This window comes from Cornus florida, unplaced genomic scaffold (genome assembly GCF_030987335.1).
Source record: "Cornus florida cultivar Cherokee Brave unplaced genomic scaffold, ASM3098733v1 CherokeeBrave_3.0.0_Hap2_Chr01, whole genome shotgun sequence".
Classification (NCBI taxonomy): domain Eukaryota; kingdom Viridiplantae; phylum Streptophyta; class Magnoliopsida; order Cornales; family Cornaceae; genus Cornus; species Cornus florida.
The window spans coordinates 80,422,082-80,439,191 of record NW_026775571.1 but is presented as its reverse complement, the minus strand read 5'-3'; positions in this window follow the sequence as shown (position 1 = coordinate 80,439,191).

The window sequence follows — 17,110 nt, the reverse complement described above, 5'->3', positions numbered from 1 at the left end:
GTATACCTATGGCCCAAACAATGTGCAACCCAAAAGTCATAAGTGGGCAGCCCATTACTAACCCAAAATAGAGAAAACCAGAGCCCAGCAGCCCAACTATATCATTCAATTGCCAACAATTCACGAGCCAAGGCGGGAAGATCAAGGTGATAAAAAAAATAAAAAAATTGGTTCCAGAATGGTTCATGGTGGTTTATATTGATTAAGTAAAATTGAAAACTAATAAAAATTTTAAAAGTATTGTTAATGGTTAACAAACATATTTAAATACAATTTTTTTTTTTTAAATAGCCTGCTAACCAGTTGAAAAGAAAGCAATCTCAAACTATTTCTAAATTTTGCGATTGACATCCAAAATCTACTTTCTCGGTGCTATTTCCATGCTCTCCACTTCGTGACAACAAAGTTATTGTTTTCGGACCAAATTTAGTACCTAAATTCGTTTCAATGATTCGTAAAAATATTAAATATATAAATTAATTAGGTTAACCTAACATAAGACTTTTCAAAAGCAATCACTTACAATAAAAAAAAATTAACATGTACCGGTGACTGATAAAAGGGACTCCCATTTTCATGATGGTCCAATTGGAAGAATTTCATCTTTCACCCGCTGACAAGCACAGCTTGTGATTATTAGCAGAAAAAACAAGAAATGAAGTATATAAAGCTAAAGCAAACTGGTTCAGAAGATTAGGACTTGTTTGGTTCAGTTTCTTTAGAAAAGTTTTCTGTTTTCGGAGAATTAAAAATAAAAATAAAAATTGTAAAAGAATCTGTTTGACTTATAGTTTCTTAGACTTGTTTTATGAAAACACAATTAAAAAAATACTTATTTTTAGATAACTATATATATATATATGTATATATATATATAGTTTTTAAAAAATAGGTCTTTTTTATTTTATTTTTTTTTTTTCAGTTGGGACTGACACACACTGTCTCCACTGAGGTTTGAACCCCTGATCTTCTTTTAGGAAGTATGAGCCTTATACCGTTAGGCCACAGTTTTCAGAAAACTGAAGCAAGAAGAATTTTTGTACTGTTTTCTAAGTGACATATCAAATGGGCCAGACAGTTTTCTAGAAACGCTTTTTTTTAAAAAAAATTTAATAACTGTTTTCAAAGTGACAATTTAAGTAAACTCTTAGTTTCCTTATATGGGAAAAAAGAAAATAGAAATTTTCTGAAATCTACCGGCAACCGGCCTCAGTTGGTCTCAAAATGTTTATAATTGAACAATTTACCGGCTCATACATTCCATATGTTGTCTCAAGAGGAAATAGATCACTCACAAAAGCGAGAATTGGAACCTAAATTGTCATTCAACTCAGGAACGGACAAAAATATCTCCCCAATCGTTAGTGAAATATTTCTATTTGATTAAATCTTTAAAAAAAAAAAAAAAATCTAATTCTTTGGTTCTTTTCATATTGACTCCTCTTCTTCTTCTTCTTTTAATTCTTCTTCAAATATTTGCATTTCCTTAATTCAATCAAACTTTTTATATTTCTCATCAAAGTTAAATACACCAGTATAATGTAAATACCATGTTTTTAAAAAATTCAAACTTCTAGGAGACATTGTGCAACAAATTAGTTACCTTGTTTTGAAATAAATCACACCACAAATATATATATATATATATATTTCGTATAAAATTGAAAATGCAAAATAGAACGAACTTGTTACCAATAGACCTTTAATCTCCGTATTTTATGTTTTTAAATTTAATTTTCAGTAATTGTCTTTCAAATTATATGAATTTCAAAAACTGTTGTGATGCATTTCTTTTTTTGCGGACTGTTAATTAATAAAATATTATTTTATGATAGTACTTTATACCGTTTAATGCGGTGCCCCCTCAAAAACGAAACCATGGCTCGAATCCTGCACATGGTAACTAATCATTGTACATGCAAAATTATTACTCCATTTCGTCTCATGTGTTTTGGGAAATCTAACTATTTTTAGTAGATTTTTAATATGTTTTTTTTTATGGAGTTGATATTCACACTTCATTTTTTTTTATAATTGTACTATATTTTTAAAGAAAATAATATTTATATTCTTAATTTTATAAATAAATAATTATTTTTTTTCAAATACCACAATTACTCTTTCAATTATAGAAATACTCCGTATATCTTTGTCTCTCTCTTCCCAATTTAACGTCTCCTTCTCTTAATTCATTTTTTACTTTGTATTAATTATTTGCTCTCTTTCACTTAAGGTTTAATATTATCTTTGTATGTAATAATAGAATATTAGCACATGAAGCAGGTAAGAAGTATCAAAACTTTATGAGCCATTCTACACCATCAATGTTAATGGTGATGGTAATTTTTTCTTTTATTTTTCTTTTCGTATTGTGTGTTCTAAGTTTAATTTCATTTTTTTTTTCTTCATGCTTGTGATTTTAAAGAATTAATTTGAAATGTATTTAAATCTTGAAGTTTGATGAGAAAAGTCCCAACTATTTTGACAATAAAATTTCAAGAACATGAACTTTATGAGAGAGAGAGAGAGATGTGTATTATGTCAAAACTTACATAAAATTCACCTTTCAAATATTTTCACCTTTTTTTTTTCTCCATTTGGGGTATAAATTTTTTTTTTTAAAAGATTAATAATATATAATATTAATTGAAGATGGCAGAAAAAGAAAAAAGTATTCAAGAAAAGTATTTTATAGAAAGAATATATAGTTGAGGAGGCCCGAGATGATATGGGCCGGATATGACTTGCAAACACGACATTCAATCCGTACAGAGGGGTCAGGCCCATAGAAAGACACTGCCATATGGGCCGAACGCGCATAAGCCCATCAAAGATGACCAGGACTCATGGAGAAACGGTCCTAGATCTAGCAGTCTATCAACATTTGTAAATATCTATAAATAGGAGAAGTAATGGAAAGAAAGGGGAGATATTTTTTTGGTTGAAATACAGGAATTCTAGAGAGAGAAAGAGGGAAGGAATTTCTTGTATCTTCAATTAGCGCCGTCTGTGGGAACGCATGGAAGATTGGTTGATCAATGATTAATATCGCGTGGATTCAGACCAATTCGGTTGATCGAGACTCGATCTTTGGGAGTTGGATCCAGATCTGAGCGATTGTGACCTACTCTGGAGGAATTTTAGTTCCTGAAGCTTTGGCAGAAGTGGCTTCAGATCTACGCAACAACGAGTTGTTCGATTGTGGCAGGATCTGACGGATTTAGAATTCGGACAATTCAGATCTCGTCAACCGTGAGCATAATTCGGAGAATTCGAAACCAGATCTGAAAAATTCCCACTCACGAAGCTCGGATCTACTCGCGAACTTGAGATTAATGCCTTTACTCCGTTCAGGAATAATGATAGGTGAAAGCTCCAATCCGATGGAGGACGTCCAGCAAACAAAGCTTGAGGAGTTGATGAACTTGATCGAGGCTCTCAAAAAAGAGAATGCAGAATTGAAAGCTAGAATGCAACATCAGCAAATGCCCGCGGTTTTGCGTCCACCTCCGGCCGGAGAAGGAGGTGTTCAATCTAATATCGCGCATCAAGGCGAGCAGGACGAGAACAGTCAGTCAGCTCTCCACCGTGATTTGCCGCCAAATGCTCGTCGAGTTGAGGATCACGAAGGATCGACTCACGTTGATCCGCGACATGAGCAGATCAGACAGAATGAAGCCATGACCTTAGATCCGCATTGGGAAAGGTTCAACCGAGAGGAGGTGATAGAGGTTGATCGCCACCAAGTTGCGTCGCCTTGGCAAAGAGAGCTCATAGAGGAACGGTCGTTCGATCCGTCCTACCGGCCCTCCATGGCTACAATCACTCATCGCGGTTCGAAGAGCAGAACCGTAGCCCACAGAGCTACCACTGGGCGCCAAAGAGAGAATGAAGCACTCCGATCCGCAGCTCGAACGGTTGATTCACCATTCACTGACGAGATCCTGAATGCCCCTCATCCAAGGAAGTTTACTATGCCAGTATTTATTCTGTTTGACGGAACAACCGATCCGATCGATCATGTGTACCATATCCAGTTGAAGATGGCCCTGAATACGGAAAACGATGCTTTAATGTGCAAATGTTTCCCTACAAGCCTAGCTGGACCGGCGCTCAGCTGGTTCAAGAACTTGCCTAAGAGCTCCATTGGTAGCTTCCGAGATCTGTGCGATCGGTTCATAAGTCAGTACTATGGGAACAAGCGTCCGCCAAAGGACATCTCAAGCCTATTCACAATGAGACAGCACAAAGATAAACGTCTCCAGGCTTTTCTCACCAGGTTTAATCTCACTAAGAGTATGGTGATCGAATGCCACCCTTCTACAGCGGTTCAAGCCTTCAAGTTAGCCATGACACGTGGCACTCCGTTCCATACCAGTCTGGTAGTGAACACGCCGACGACTATGGATGAACTCAATAAAAGAGCCGACGGCTTTATGCGCTTAGAAGAAGAGGAGGCAGCCAATGCTCGGACAGCGTCGCTAGTGTCGACCGAGGAGAAGTCCAAGGCAAAGATCAGGCAGAAGCAGGCTCAGCCGCAGCGTCAGACCTCCTGGAAGGCAGAAAAGAGGTCCAGGGAGGAAGAGCTGATCACTCCGCTGAAGGTCACTCTGGCGAGGCTATATCAGGAGAACAAAGATAAGTTTCATCCACCACTGCCAATTAGGCAACCCCTCGAACAGAGGGATCAGACTAAACATTGTGCTTTCCATTCCGATTTCGGTCATCAGACTAATGAATGCAGGAATTTGAGAAGGCAAGTGGAGATGTTGATAGCTAGAGGGGAGTTCGCGAGTTATGTTCAAGGCTCGGCGACAGAGCAGAATCGACCGGTGAAACAAGTAAAAAGGAGCCATAAACAAAGCTCCCACAATTCACAACTAGTTCGTATAATCATGCTATCCACGGTCGACCCGAGCCCAGCGAAGATTCAGATGAGCTGCTCCGAGCGCGCCTACGGCAGGCGCAGATGAAGAAAAGGGTCAGCAGTGTGAATACTCTACACCAGCAGATCACATCGATACAGATAAAGTTCGACAGGACAGACCTACAGCGTGTTCAAATCCCCCATGAAGACCCGTTGGTAGTCAGTTTGACAGTGGCGGACTGCTTGGTGCGCAGAGTTCTGATCGATCCCGGGAGCAGTGCGAATGTCATGCCGAGGGACACATTTGATCGGCTCGAGATTAAACCAGAGAGGCTCAAGCCCACTGGAAATCCCTTGTTAGGATTCGATGTGGCAAGAGGGTGGAGCCCGTCGGAATGGTGGAAGTAGAAGTTCAAGCTGCAGAACGAACTCTTATGGAAACTTTTGTGGTTGTAGAGATTCACCCCTCGTACAATCTCCTGATGGGAAGACGATGGATTCACAGAGTCCAAGGAGTACCCTCAACTTTGCATCAGGTCATGAGGTGCCTCGGACCCGATGGAAATAAGGTAATAGACATTCGTGGGGATCAGGTTGCAGCCAAAGAGTGCTATTCCGTCACACTAAAGTATGCTGGGAAAGGGAAGGCGCCCGTCCGACCGGCAAGCCCCAGATAGCAATTACAGGAACCTCCGCCCAAGCAGAACAGGGTGGAGGGGTCAGTTGACTTGACCGAAGAGCCCCTTCTGGATGTGCAGATCGATCAGTCCAGGCCAGAACGAACTACCAGAATAGGAATAAGACTGACCAGGGAAGAGCGGCAAGAGCTAGCTGACTTCTTGTCTCACAATGCCGATGTATTTGCATGGAGTCACCTAGACATGCCTGGAATTAATCCCTCCGTATCCTGTCATTCTTTGAATATTAATCCCAATTTCAAACCAGTAAAACAGAAGCAACGAAGATTTGCTCCAGAACGCAACCAAATCATAGCCGAGGAAGTTGATAGGCTGCTTGATGCGGGATTTATAAGAGAAGTACACTACCCTGATTGGTTGTCCAACGTCGTTGTCATGGAGAAGAAGAATGGGAAATGGCGAGTATGCATTGATTTCACCAATTTGAACAAAGCCTGTCCGAAGGATAGCTTCCCGCTGCCAAAGATTGATCAAATGGTGGATGCTACCACCGGGTATGAACGCTTAACCTTTCTGGACGCTTATTCAGGTTATAATCAGATCCCTATGGACCCGGCAGATGAAGAAAAAACTTCTTTTGTAACCGAGCGAGGGACATACTACTACAAAGTTATGCCTTTCGGACTAAAGAACGCGGGAGCAACTTATCAAAGACTTGTTAGCAAAATTTTCAAGGATCAAATATGAAAGATTGTGGAAGCCTATATTGATGATATGGTGGTAAAGAGTAGGAAGAAGAATGATCATCTGAAACATCTGCAAGATATATTTGATGTGCTGAGGCGATATGGGATGAGGCTCAATCCAACCAAGTGCTCGTTCGGTGTGAGTTCCAGTCAATTTTTGGGACACGTGGTCAACCGCAGAGGCATCGAAGTTAGCCCCGCTCAAGTAGAGGCTTTGATTAAGAATGCCGAACCAAAGACGATCAGAGAGGTGCAAGCCCTCACAGGACGAATAGCTGCATTAAGTCGATTCATTTCAAAATTGTCAGACCGCTGCAAGCCGTTCTTTGACACGATTCGGAGTCATGGAAGACAGGTCTGGGGAGATGAGCAACGACAAGCATAGACCCATCTGAAGGAATATATGCAGAACCCACCAGTCCTGTCAGCCCCGGATCCAGAAGAAAAGTTATTTTTGTATCTTGGAGTATCTAGTGTTGCGACAAGTGCCGTTCTGATTCGTTGCAAGGAAGACGTGTAACACCCGGTATTTTATGTCAGTAAAACAATGACCGAGGCAGAACGAAAATACTCGAAGGCCGAACGGGTGATACTTGCACTGGTAAACGCAAAAAGAAAGTTGAGGCATTATTTCGAATCCCACCCTATAGCTGTTCTAACAACTTTTCCAATCAGAGTGCTTATGCACAAGCCAGAACTTTCGGGCAGAATGACAAAGTGGGTCATAGAGTTAAGTTCATTTGACATAACATATGAGCCGAGAACAGCTGTCAAAGGACAAGCGGTAGCCGATTTCCTGCTAGAATGTGACTCTGAAGATACGGAAGAAGATCTTAGGTGCGGCTCTTGGAAACTTTATGTGGATGGCTCCTCTAACCAGATGGGGGCTGGAATTGGGGTTAAACTGCAAACCCCAGAGGGTACTTCTTTGAGTCAAGCACTCAGACTTGAGTTCCGAGCCACCAATAATGAAGCAGAATACGAGGCGTTGCTGAATGGGTTAAAGTTGGCCAGAGAGCTACAGGTCAGAAGTTTGACTGTTTATAGTGACTCACAGTTGATTGTTCGGCATGTAAATGGTGAGTACGCGACCAAGGATGACATGATGGAGGCATATCGTTCTGCCGTTCTGCATAAAGCCAAGGACTTTGCCAAGATTGAATTCATACAGTTACCGAGGGAACAGAACGCAGATGCGGACCGGTTAGCATGTAGTGCTTCGAGTTCCGGTGAAACATTGGCGAGGGTGATTCCAGTAGGAATATTGACCCAGCCATCTATTTTCGAAGAACCTTTGGACTCTGACCCTTGGCAAGTCAACGTCATACCGTATGAACCAAGTTGGATTGACCCCATCATTACTTATATTCGAGATGGCGTTTTGCCTATGCAAAGGGATGAAGCTAGGAAACTCAAAAAGAATGCCGCAAAATACGCCATCGTGCATAACCAGCTGTACAGAAGATCCTACTCTGGCCCATACTTGAAGTGTGTCACCCCCGCAGAGTCGCAGCAGGTATTGCGAGCTATTCATGAAGGTGTGTGTGGCAATCATTCTGGGGGAAGATCGTTAGCGCATAAAGCAATGACACAAGGGTATTTCTGGCCGAACATGTCAAGAGATACGGAGGAGTTCTCTCGAAGGTGCGATAAATGCCAACGATATGGACCATTGATCCACCAACCACCTGAGGAATTGCACGTAATGGCCTCGCCATGGCCTTTCGCGCAATGGGGGATGGATGTGGTCGGTCCTCTGCCAACGGCAAGAGCTCAGAACAAGTATGTGTTACTGGCCACGGATTACTTCACTAAGTGGGTGGAAGCAGAACCATATCCTAGCGTGACTCAGACACATGTGAGACGATTTATTTGGAACAATATTATCTGCCGTTTCGGCGTTCCAAGATCAATAGTCATGGATAATGGCACGAACCTCGACAGCAAGCAAGTAAGAGAGCTGCTGGAGGAGTATGGAATTAACCAGAAGTTGGCTGCAGTAAGTCATCCTCAGGCCAATGGGCAAGCAGAAATTATAAACAGAACCATTTTCGCCTGCATTAAGAAGAAGCTGGAGGACCATAAAGGGAAGTGGTTGGATGAGCTCCCGAACGTCCTATGGGCTTACAGAACCACTCCAAGGCGGCCGACTGGGGAGAGCCCGTTTGCAATGGCATATGGTACCGAGGCGGTTATACCGGTTGAGCACTTGGTCCCAACTATCAGAAGCTTAGCATGGAGTCGAGATCAGAACGACAAGATGTTAAGATTGAACCTCGATATGATAGACGAAAGGAGGGACGCTGCAGCAATAAGGTTAGCATCATACCAGCAAGTATTGGCGAATAGTCACAACAAAAGAGTGAAACACAGAGATTTTGCCCCTGGCGATCTGGTTCTGAAAAGAAAGGTGGGGATAGTAAAAAAAAATGATGCCACCCTGGGAAGGCCCATACAGAATTACAGAAGTCATAGGCAAGGGGGCATATACGTTAGAAACCATGGTGGGAAGGTTGGTCAGCAAGCCCTGGAATGCCACGTCTCTGAAGAGGTACTACCAATAAAAGCTAACTTTTGGCTTTATTGGGTGTTGTTTGTTGTCAATCAAGTACGTATGAATGTGCAAATTCCCAAAATTTATAAAAATGACTTTCCTCTTCAATGGGTTGCTAAAAATAAAAAAAAAATGAAAAAGCCAAGTGGCAAGTGGCATTCTAGCCGAGCGCCAGGCACTTAAGCAAGATAAGTGGCAGCTGGCACCATAAGCCGAACGCCAGGCACTTGCTAAAAAATGAAAAGCCAAGTGGCAAGTGGCATTCTAGCCGAGCGCCAGGCACTTAAGCAAGATAAGTGGCAGCTGGCACCATAAGCCGAACGCCAGACACTTGCTAAAAAATGAAAAGCCAAGTGGCAAGTGGCATTCTAGCCGAGCGCCAGGCACTTAAGCAAGATAAGTGGCAGCTGGCACCATAAGCCGAACGCCAGAAAAAAGCCAAGTGGCAAGTAGCATTCTAGCCGAGCGCCAGGCACTTGAGCAAGATAAGTGGCAGCTGGCACCGCAAGCCGAATGCCAAGCACTTGCCATAAACAAGCGCACGACAAAGTTAATATAAAAGAAAAGAGAGAAAAGGTATATATATATTGAAAATGGGTTTGAACAGAGCGCAACACAAAGGAAAAAGAGAAAAAGAGTTCTGTCATCTCATTCATAATAAGCATTGGATTTACAAAAAATGAAATATTCAAGTCACATTGTTACAAAAAAGTATGGAATCGAAGAGTCCGGAGGAGTCCTAGCTAGCTACCTCAGTACCGACAGCCTCCTGGTTGTGCCGACCCGCCTCCTCGGTCCCATCAGCCATCTCACCCTCACGAGGTGGGGAATCAAGATGAATAACAGAGTCATTCTGCTGGGGGCCAACGTCAGCAGTGGCTATGGGAGGTACCACAGTTGACGATTGAGGAGCGGTTAGAGGCAGAGCGGTAGGAGGAGCTGTAGTTATCCTAGAGGAAGCAATGTCCTGGCACTCATCAAATATATGGTCCGCTTCGGTGGGTTCTGGGTCAACATAGACCCCCAGAGGGTCAATCCCTAAATCCTTATCGACCTCATCTGGAGTTGAGCTGGTCTGTCCCTCATCCGGAACTCGGTCGGAGAAACCTTCTCGGAATCCTTGAGCATATCTAAGAACGCCGACCTTTGAGAACCGAGCATGAAGAGCCAGCATCCCACCGTTCACTCTGCTGATGGTATCAATCAGAGCAGTACGCTCGTCCAGAGCTCTCTTCTCAAAAGCCATCTGAGCAGACTGTTCATCAGCCAGAAGGCGCTGGAGCTCTGCTTTTTCGTCTCTGATTGAATCACGCTCAGTCTGCCAGACGCTCTTTTCAAGCTGGAGTGCATCATTCTCATCCTGAAGAGAGTCGTTCTCCTTCTTTAAGACATCTCTTTCTTGTTCAGTTTTTTCAAGCCGAGCCAATACCTCGATATTCTTGCTGGCGAGAAGGTCGTTTTCCTTATTGGCCACCTCCAGGCTATCAGAAAACTTACGAGCCCTGGCGTTCCCCATTTCAACCTGCTTCTGCATAGCCATCATTCCGAACAAAGTCTGCATAGATATACATTAATAATGGTTAAACCGATAGTCTGGTCGGACGAAGGCAAGACCAAATAATATGAGAGGATTCATGAGTTGGAAAATAAAAGTCACCTCCATGGCAGATTGGGGAAAGCGGCTGAACACATCCTTCTGGGATAGACCTTTCGCCGCCTCAAGGTCTTTCGGAGTCCACATGCTCCTATAATACGCCATGGCGGTCTGGCCATCCTTTAGCATGGTCTCGTTCGGCTTCACGAACGTCCCATCCGTTCGGGTGTAACGAGGAGCCCATGGTGGTAAAGTGGGAAGAGAAGGGGAGGCTGAAGCAGAAGCAGAGGCACCAGCTGCAACAGGCCCGGAGGGGGCAGGAGCTCTGACCGGGCGATGCAAGAGAGCACCCGGCCCAGAGACCCGGGTCCTTCTTATGAGAGGTTCCTCCTCAGGGTCGACTCCACTGTCAGGATGAGGCCTTTTGCCTCGTTCTTTGTCTCGAGCGCCCCCAGCGGCAGCAGGGGCTGTAGTGATTTGTGGAGACGCGCTCGGGTTGGTAGCAGGGGTGCTGACAACAGAGTCAATAGCCACCGTGCTCGGGATGGTGTCAGAGATGGTGGCTGAGGAAGAGGCTGATGCAGAAGAGGAGGTTGCCCCAGCAGCAGAAGTGGCTGGGGGAGTATTTTTCTTCCTGCCAAAGGAGGGAATCTGAAGCCTGCTCATGGTATAGCCGAGGGATGAGAGCGCTAGGAGGTTGTCTGAAGTGAGGAGGTCTGAGCAGGAAGGAATATCGTTCAGAACGTATTTCTTCAAGTAATTACTCCTATCCCTGCAAACACTGTAGCTCAAGTCATCACAAGGTATTCCTAAGGAGCGGCATAAGAAAGTACAAAAGCGAGGAACACATGTTTCGCAGGGGCAATCGTTTTTGTGAGATTTGAATTTCTTATATGAGGAAACAGAACAGACGCCAAAGGCGCTCGGGATTGGGTAATCCTCTGCAGCCGGCGAAGACCAAGCCCCACTAATGCCCACGATGTTATCCCTCCAACCCTTTTCAGATTTGATTGTGTCTGTACATATGGACATCTTCTCGATCGGGTAGAGGTGGTAGAAGGGCTCGTTAGTTCGGATCTTACTGACCTTATAACACAGAAGAAGATCTATGAGGTCAAGGTCCAGACTTCTGTCACGAATCAACAGTAGCACAACGGATATGATTCTAAAGAAATTGGGGTTTACCTGCAGGGGGGATATCCCCAGTCTATTGAAGACATAATTAAAGAAGGGGTGCAAAGGGAACCTAACGACATTCAGTTGAAGGTTTGAAAATAAAATTTCGCCGGGAAGGAGGCCGGCACCGGTCATAATATTAACATCCTTAGGGCAAACCCTAACTTGGATGTTGTCAGGAAGTCTAAGTCTCATACGAAGAACATCTAGATCTACAACCATGGTGGAAGTGTTTGAAGGATCTAAAAGGGTAAAAAGAAGCCTGCCAAAAGTAAAAAGGAACAAAACTAACCTCTGAGGTAGAAAGCAACAAAGAGCACTGCAAGACCGCTGGAAGAATGACTCTTGAAGGATTTCACCGGAAAAAGCTTAGCACTGTTCTAAAAAGAGAGAGATTTGACTGATGATGGAGACGGTAAAAAGGCATGAAGTGGTATTCTAGAGCCTTATAAAGGCGAGGGGGACCCGAGGGCCGAAGCGTCAGGAAGGCGAGAAATTCATCGAGCCCCGGAACATTGATTCTAGATCTGACCGTCCGTTCCCCCATGTGGGTTTCTCGAGCCGTCAACGTCATGATGAGACGCCTTCAATAATTACCCCCTTATTAAACAAGGGGTAATTATGGGGGCAGTTGAGGAGGCCCGAGATGACATGGGCCGGATATGACTTGCAAACGCGACATCAGTCCGTACAGAGGGGTCAGGCCCATAGAAAGACACTGCCATATGGGCCGAACGCGCATAAGCCCATCCAAGATGACCAGGACTCATGGAGGAACGGGCCTAAATCCAGTAGTCCATCAACATTTGTAAATATCTATAAATAGGAGAAGTAATGGAAAGAAATGGGAGATATTTTTTTGGTTGAAATACAGGAATTCTAGAGAGAGAAAGAGGGAAGGAATTTCTTGTATCTTCAATAGTATAGAGAAATAGCTATATTAAAAGAAAAAGGGTAAAGAAGATGACGATGAAATTGTAGTTTTATAAAAATAAAAATAAAAATTAGTTAGTACATTTATTATGTCAGATAAGATCACAATTGGTTTATTAAGATGTTAAAGGTAAACAATAAAAATAAAATGTTTATAATGCAAAGGATAATTATGGTATAATAAAATAATGGATGATATATTAATTAGTTTATGAGCTTTTTTATCTTTCATATTAAGAAAAGGAAAGTGGAGTGCAAAAATAGAAAAGTGGAGTGCAATTCTTGATAAAGACAAGATAAAAGAGTACTCCAAAATTAGTACACTTGTTTAATAAAGTAAATGTCAAAAAGAATAATTTAAGAATGCTATAAAAAAATATGTATTTTGGGACGTACCAAAATAAAGATAGACAAGTATTCTCGGAGGGTTGGAGAATTAACATCAAGGTAAGTACAGATTTAGGGGTGAGCTCTAGTGGGCTTGAGTAAAAAATAATAAATAAATAAATAAAAATTTAGTATATGCAATTTTAGCCCAGCCCAAACAAAAAAGAAGTATTACTAATATTAGCTCACTCAAAGAAATATTAACCTACCCGGCCTTTATGCATGCTTATAAAAAGTTTGTAAATTCAAAATTAGGAATAGTTTTTGGGTGTTACAAAATGACTTTAATAACCTAAAAGCACTTAAATGAGAATCAGCCCGCGTGGAATTAGCTTGATGGAGTAAAATAGGTTAAATATATTGAAGATAAAAAAAAAATTTGAGAGATGAAAGTTCCGTTTGGAATTTCTGTTGCTCATAACAATCAATTTATATATATATTTATAATATATAACAATCAATTATATATATATATACACACACACATATAAAGCTCAAAAAAGCCTTTGGAAGATCAAATAGTGTAAGCTGCAGATTTGAGTTTTGGTACTAATTAAGCCAAATTATTTGGGACAATATTTAGGTCGTCACCAATGAGAATGCATACCATCTTACTGTTAATGTGAATCAATAATAAATGAATATTTTTTAAAATTAACAAATGTTTTAAAATTAACAAATGAGGGATACACACTCACTTATCAAATCATAGATAAATATACATCTTACCATTTTTGATTTGGTAATTTAAATGGGATTTATTATTGATCCACACATTCAGGTGATGTACATTCCACTGGTGAGACTTAAATATTGTCTAATTATTTATATTATTTTATTTTATTTTATTTTATTATGAAATAAATGAAATTTCTATAAAAAGGTAGCAATAGTCAAAATTATAGACTGAACACAAAGAAGGGACACATGGCATGAGAGAATAAAGTAGTATTTAGAGTCTAGAAAGCTGTGGAATATTGTAAATAGAGATGAAAGATTTCTAAAATAGTAGAGATGTTGTATTTTTTCGTAGAGAACAGAAATTCTGAAGTATAGAGAATTTTGTCGGCCTATGAATATATAGAATGCGGAAAGAGTTTTACAATATAGGTAGGAGGTTTATAAATAGGCGACTGAATCATTTTGTAAACAATAAGTGTTGGAGTGAATCATAATTTTATATTCAACTTCTAAAGCATTTTTTATAATTAAATCCAAAATATGCATTCGACAGTTCGTTTAAAATATATAGAATATTGATAAAGGTTTACAGACGGTTAATGATAAAAGAAACCAGTACAGAAAAAAGAACTATTTAAATAAATTTGGTTATATAATTTTGAAATGAATCTGATCCCATTGTTAAATCTATAGGTTATATTTTAGAAAAAAGAATCCAAATAAAGTAATTTTGTATTCGTTTCTCCTAGGTGCACTTGTGATTAACAATTAATGTTAATATAATTCAGTAATTTTGTATTCGTTTCTCCTAGGTGCACTTGTGATTAACAATTAATGTTAATATAATTCAATAAAAAAATTTAGTATTGAAGTTAATAATATATTTATAAATCACTTACCAAAAAAATATATATTTATAAATAATAAAATTTAAAAATTGATATGAAAATAAAAAATTATTTAATAATAATATTATATAGGTGTATATATATATATATATATATATATATATATTTATTCGCATTCTAAATTGAATAAAGATTAAATTTTATTATTAGTATTTCTTTTAACAATAATGTGTGTTAACGAGAAGGCCTCTTTAATTTTTTTTTTCTTCCGATAATTACCTCTTTAAATTTTTAGAGATTTAAGATGTTATATTAATTAGATATGAATTGCAATACTTGGATATATGGAGGACAGTTATTAAAGCTTCTTGGCTATTAGAATTTAGCGCATAATGAGGTTCTTAAATCTCCTTTGTCTGTAAGTCGCTATGTTTTATAACTTGTATTTCAAGTCTATGATCGAAGGAATAAGGATATATATTCACATACATAGGTTACTTTTCGCTGTTACCCAAAATATATTATCATCGAATTAGTTGGTTTTTGATCAAGTTGTATTCTTATAATACATTCAAATAGTACATGCAAATGTTTTCACTCTTTCCGTCTCATATTAGATGTCCATATTTAGAAATTGGAGTTTTTAAAAGTACATGCAATAAAATTTTCAAATTGTTTTTTTTAATTTAAATATGTATAATTACCAAGTTTAATTTTTTAAAAAAAATATAAAAAACAATGATGAAAAAATGAGGCTTATTTGTTTTGACTTTCAAATGAACAACTCATTTAAAATATTTAAAAATAAGATAGTAGATTACTAATATGAAATCGAGATAATATTTACATATATTCATATGATTTTAATGTCATAATCTGGCATATCAAATACTTGTGCATTGCCTACAAAATTCAATGAATAATGGACAAACTGATGTTATAATTGCAAGGCATATAGATGGAAGTCATAACTCATAAGCATATTTATACCGTAAAATAATATGATAAAATTGTGAGTAGAGATTAACGATCCTTCCCTAAACATATCATGTACATATTAATATATCACCTCTACTTATTTAAACGACATCATGTGGTACTGCAGGATGTTAATTTAACTGTGCACAAATATATTATATTATGTACATGTCAAAATAACATTGTTTCGTATTTTAAATTTCATTAATAAATGTGATAAAATTGCATCGGAAGTATCAAAGAAGAAAACATACATAAATTAAAAGAGTGAGCTTGTACACCGAAAATGAAGACCTTTAAGAACAAAAATTGGACCGAAATAAAAAAGGACAAAAAAATAAATAAATAAAAGGCGTATAATCTTTAGCCCATATGATACGAAAAGGAAATTGTTCATGAATGTCACGATCCACCGATTCCTTCAATTATATGAGCCACCTTGTGGGACACTACATCTTTATAGTCCTTTTTTATTTCATTATTTAATGGAAGGGCAATTTAGTAACTCATTCTACATTTAGGAGAAAGTATTAAATGCTTTTTTTTTTTTTTTTTTTTTTTTTTTTGGCACTTGATAGATTAATTCAATGACAACCCTCTTATTATGACATTTTGTAATATATATTGGTTTTCGTTTGATCACTGAAAATCAGTCGCTTGAGGTTCTGTGCACTCGTCGGCGTCAATAGATCGATATTGAAGTTATGTGTACCGCCCTTCACGTTGTCGATCAACACCGAACGGTAGTTGCTTGTGGTTGAGAGAGAGAATGTTCATTTTTTTCTCTCCATCTATTTCAACTGCAGACTGTGGGGGTTGGGGATGGTGGTGCCGATTACGCCATTTTGATCGACGCCAACGGCGGTGCTCTTGCTTCGGCTCGCCTATGTAGTACCCATCGCCGGCGAAGTAGACACAATCAAGGCTTAAAGGTGCTGTTGGAGACTCCAAATTAAAGTGCAAAACGGATGTCCAGAGATTGGTTTATGATTTTGGGAAGATCAGGAGTGTTGGTCAAGAGATTGGTTTACGATTTTGGGGAACGAGTGGCTGCTGGAAAAAGAAGGGGAAGAGATGAGAGGCTTGGGATGGCTTTTGAAATCATGATGTGGCTAGCTACGCATGCATCGGTCTTACAAATCTGTCAAAGTAATCGGCCATAATATCATTTTCTATATATTAATATACTCTCCTAAAATTATTTTTTCAATTTGAAACTATGTATTTAAGTGGTCCATCGAATGTCAATGATCTAAGACTTTCTAATAATTTCTCTTAGTGCTATCTCTATTAAAAAATTAGGATAAATTGCACTGACACCCTGAGATTTTGGTCAACGTCACTCAGCTATTCTCTGAAATTTTAAAAATATGCATCAACACCCCTTTAGACCCCTAAAACTATATAAAATTACATTTTAACCCTAAAGGTCCCATACAACATACCCTAAAAATTATTATATGGTCTAATTATAATTCATCGGAAGTAGTTTGGCATGGCTAGCATTCAAAGTGGCTGGTCAAAATGTGGACTGTCATTCTACATTAGAAGGCGTGGATCTCACCGTTAGATGAGATTAATCCAAAATCATACCTTTTACAATCTATATTGTCAATTCTATTATTACAAAATCAGTTTTATGTCATTCAAACAAGTTGACAATATCATGCACATGCATTATCGTGTTATAAGCAACTCAATTCTTTTG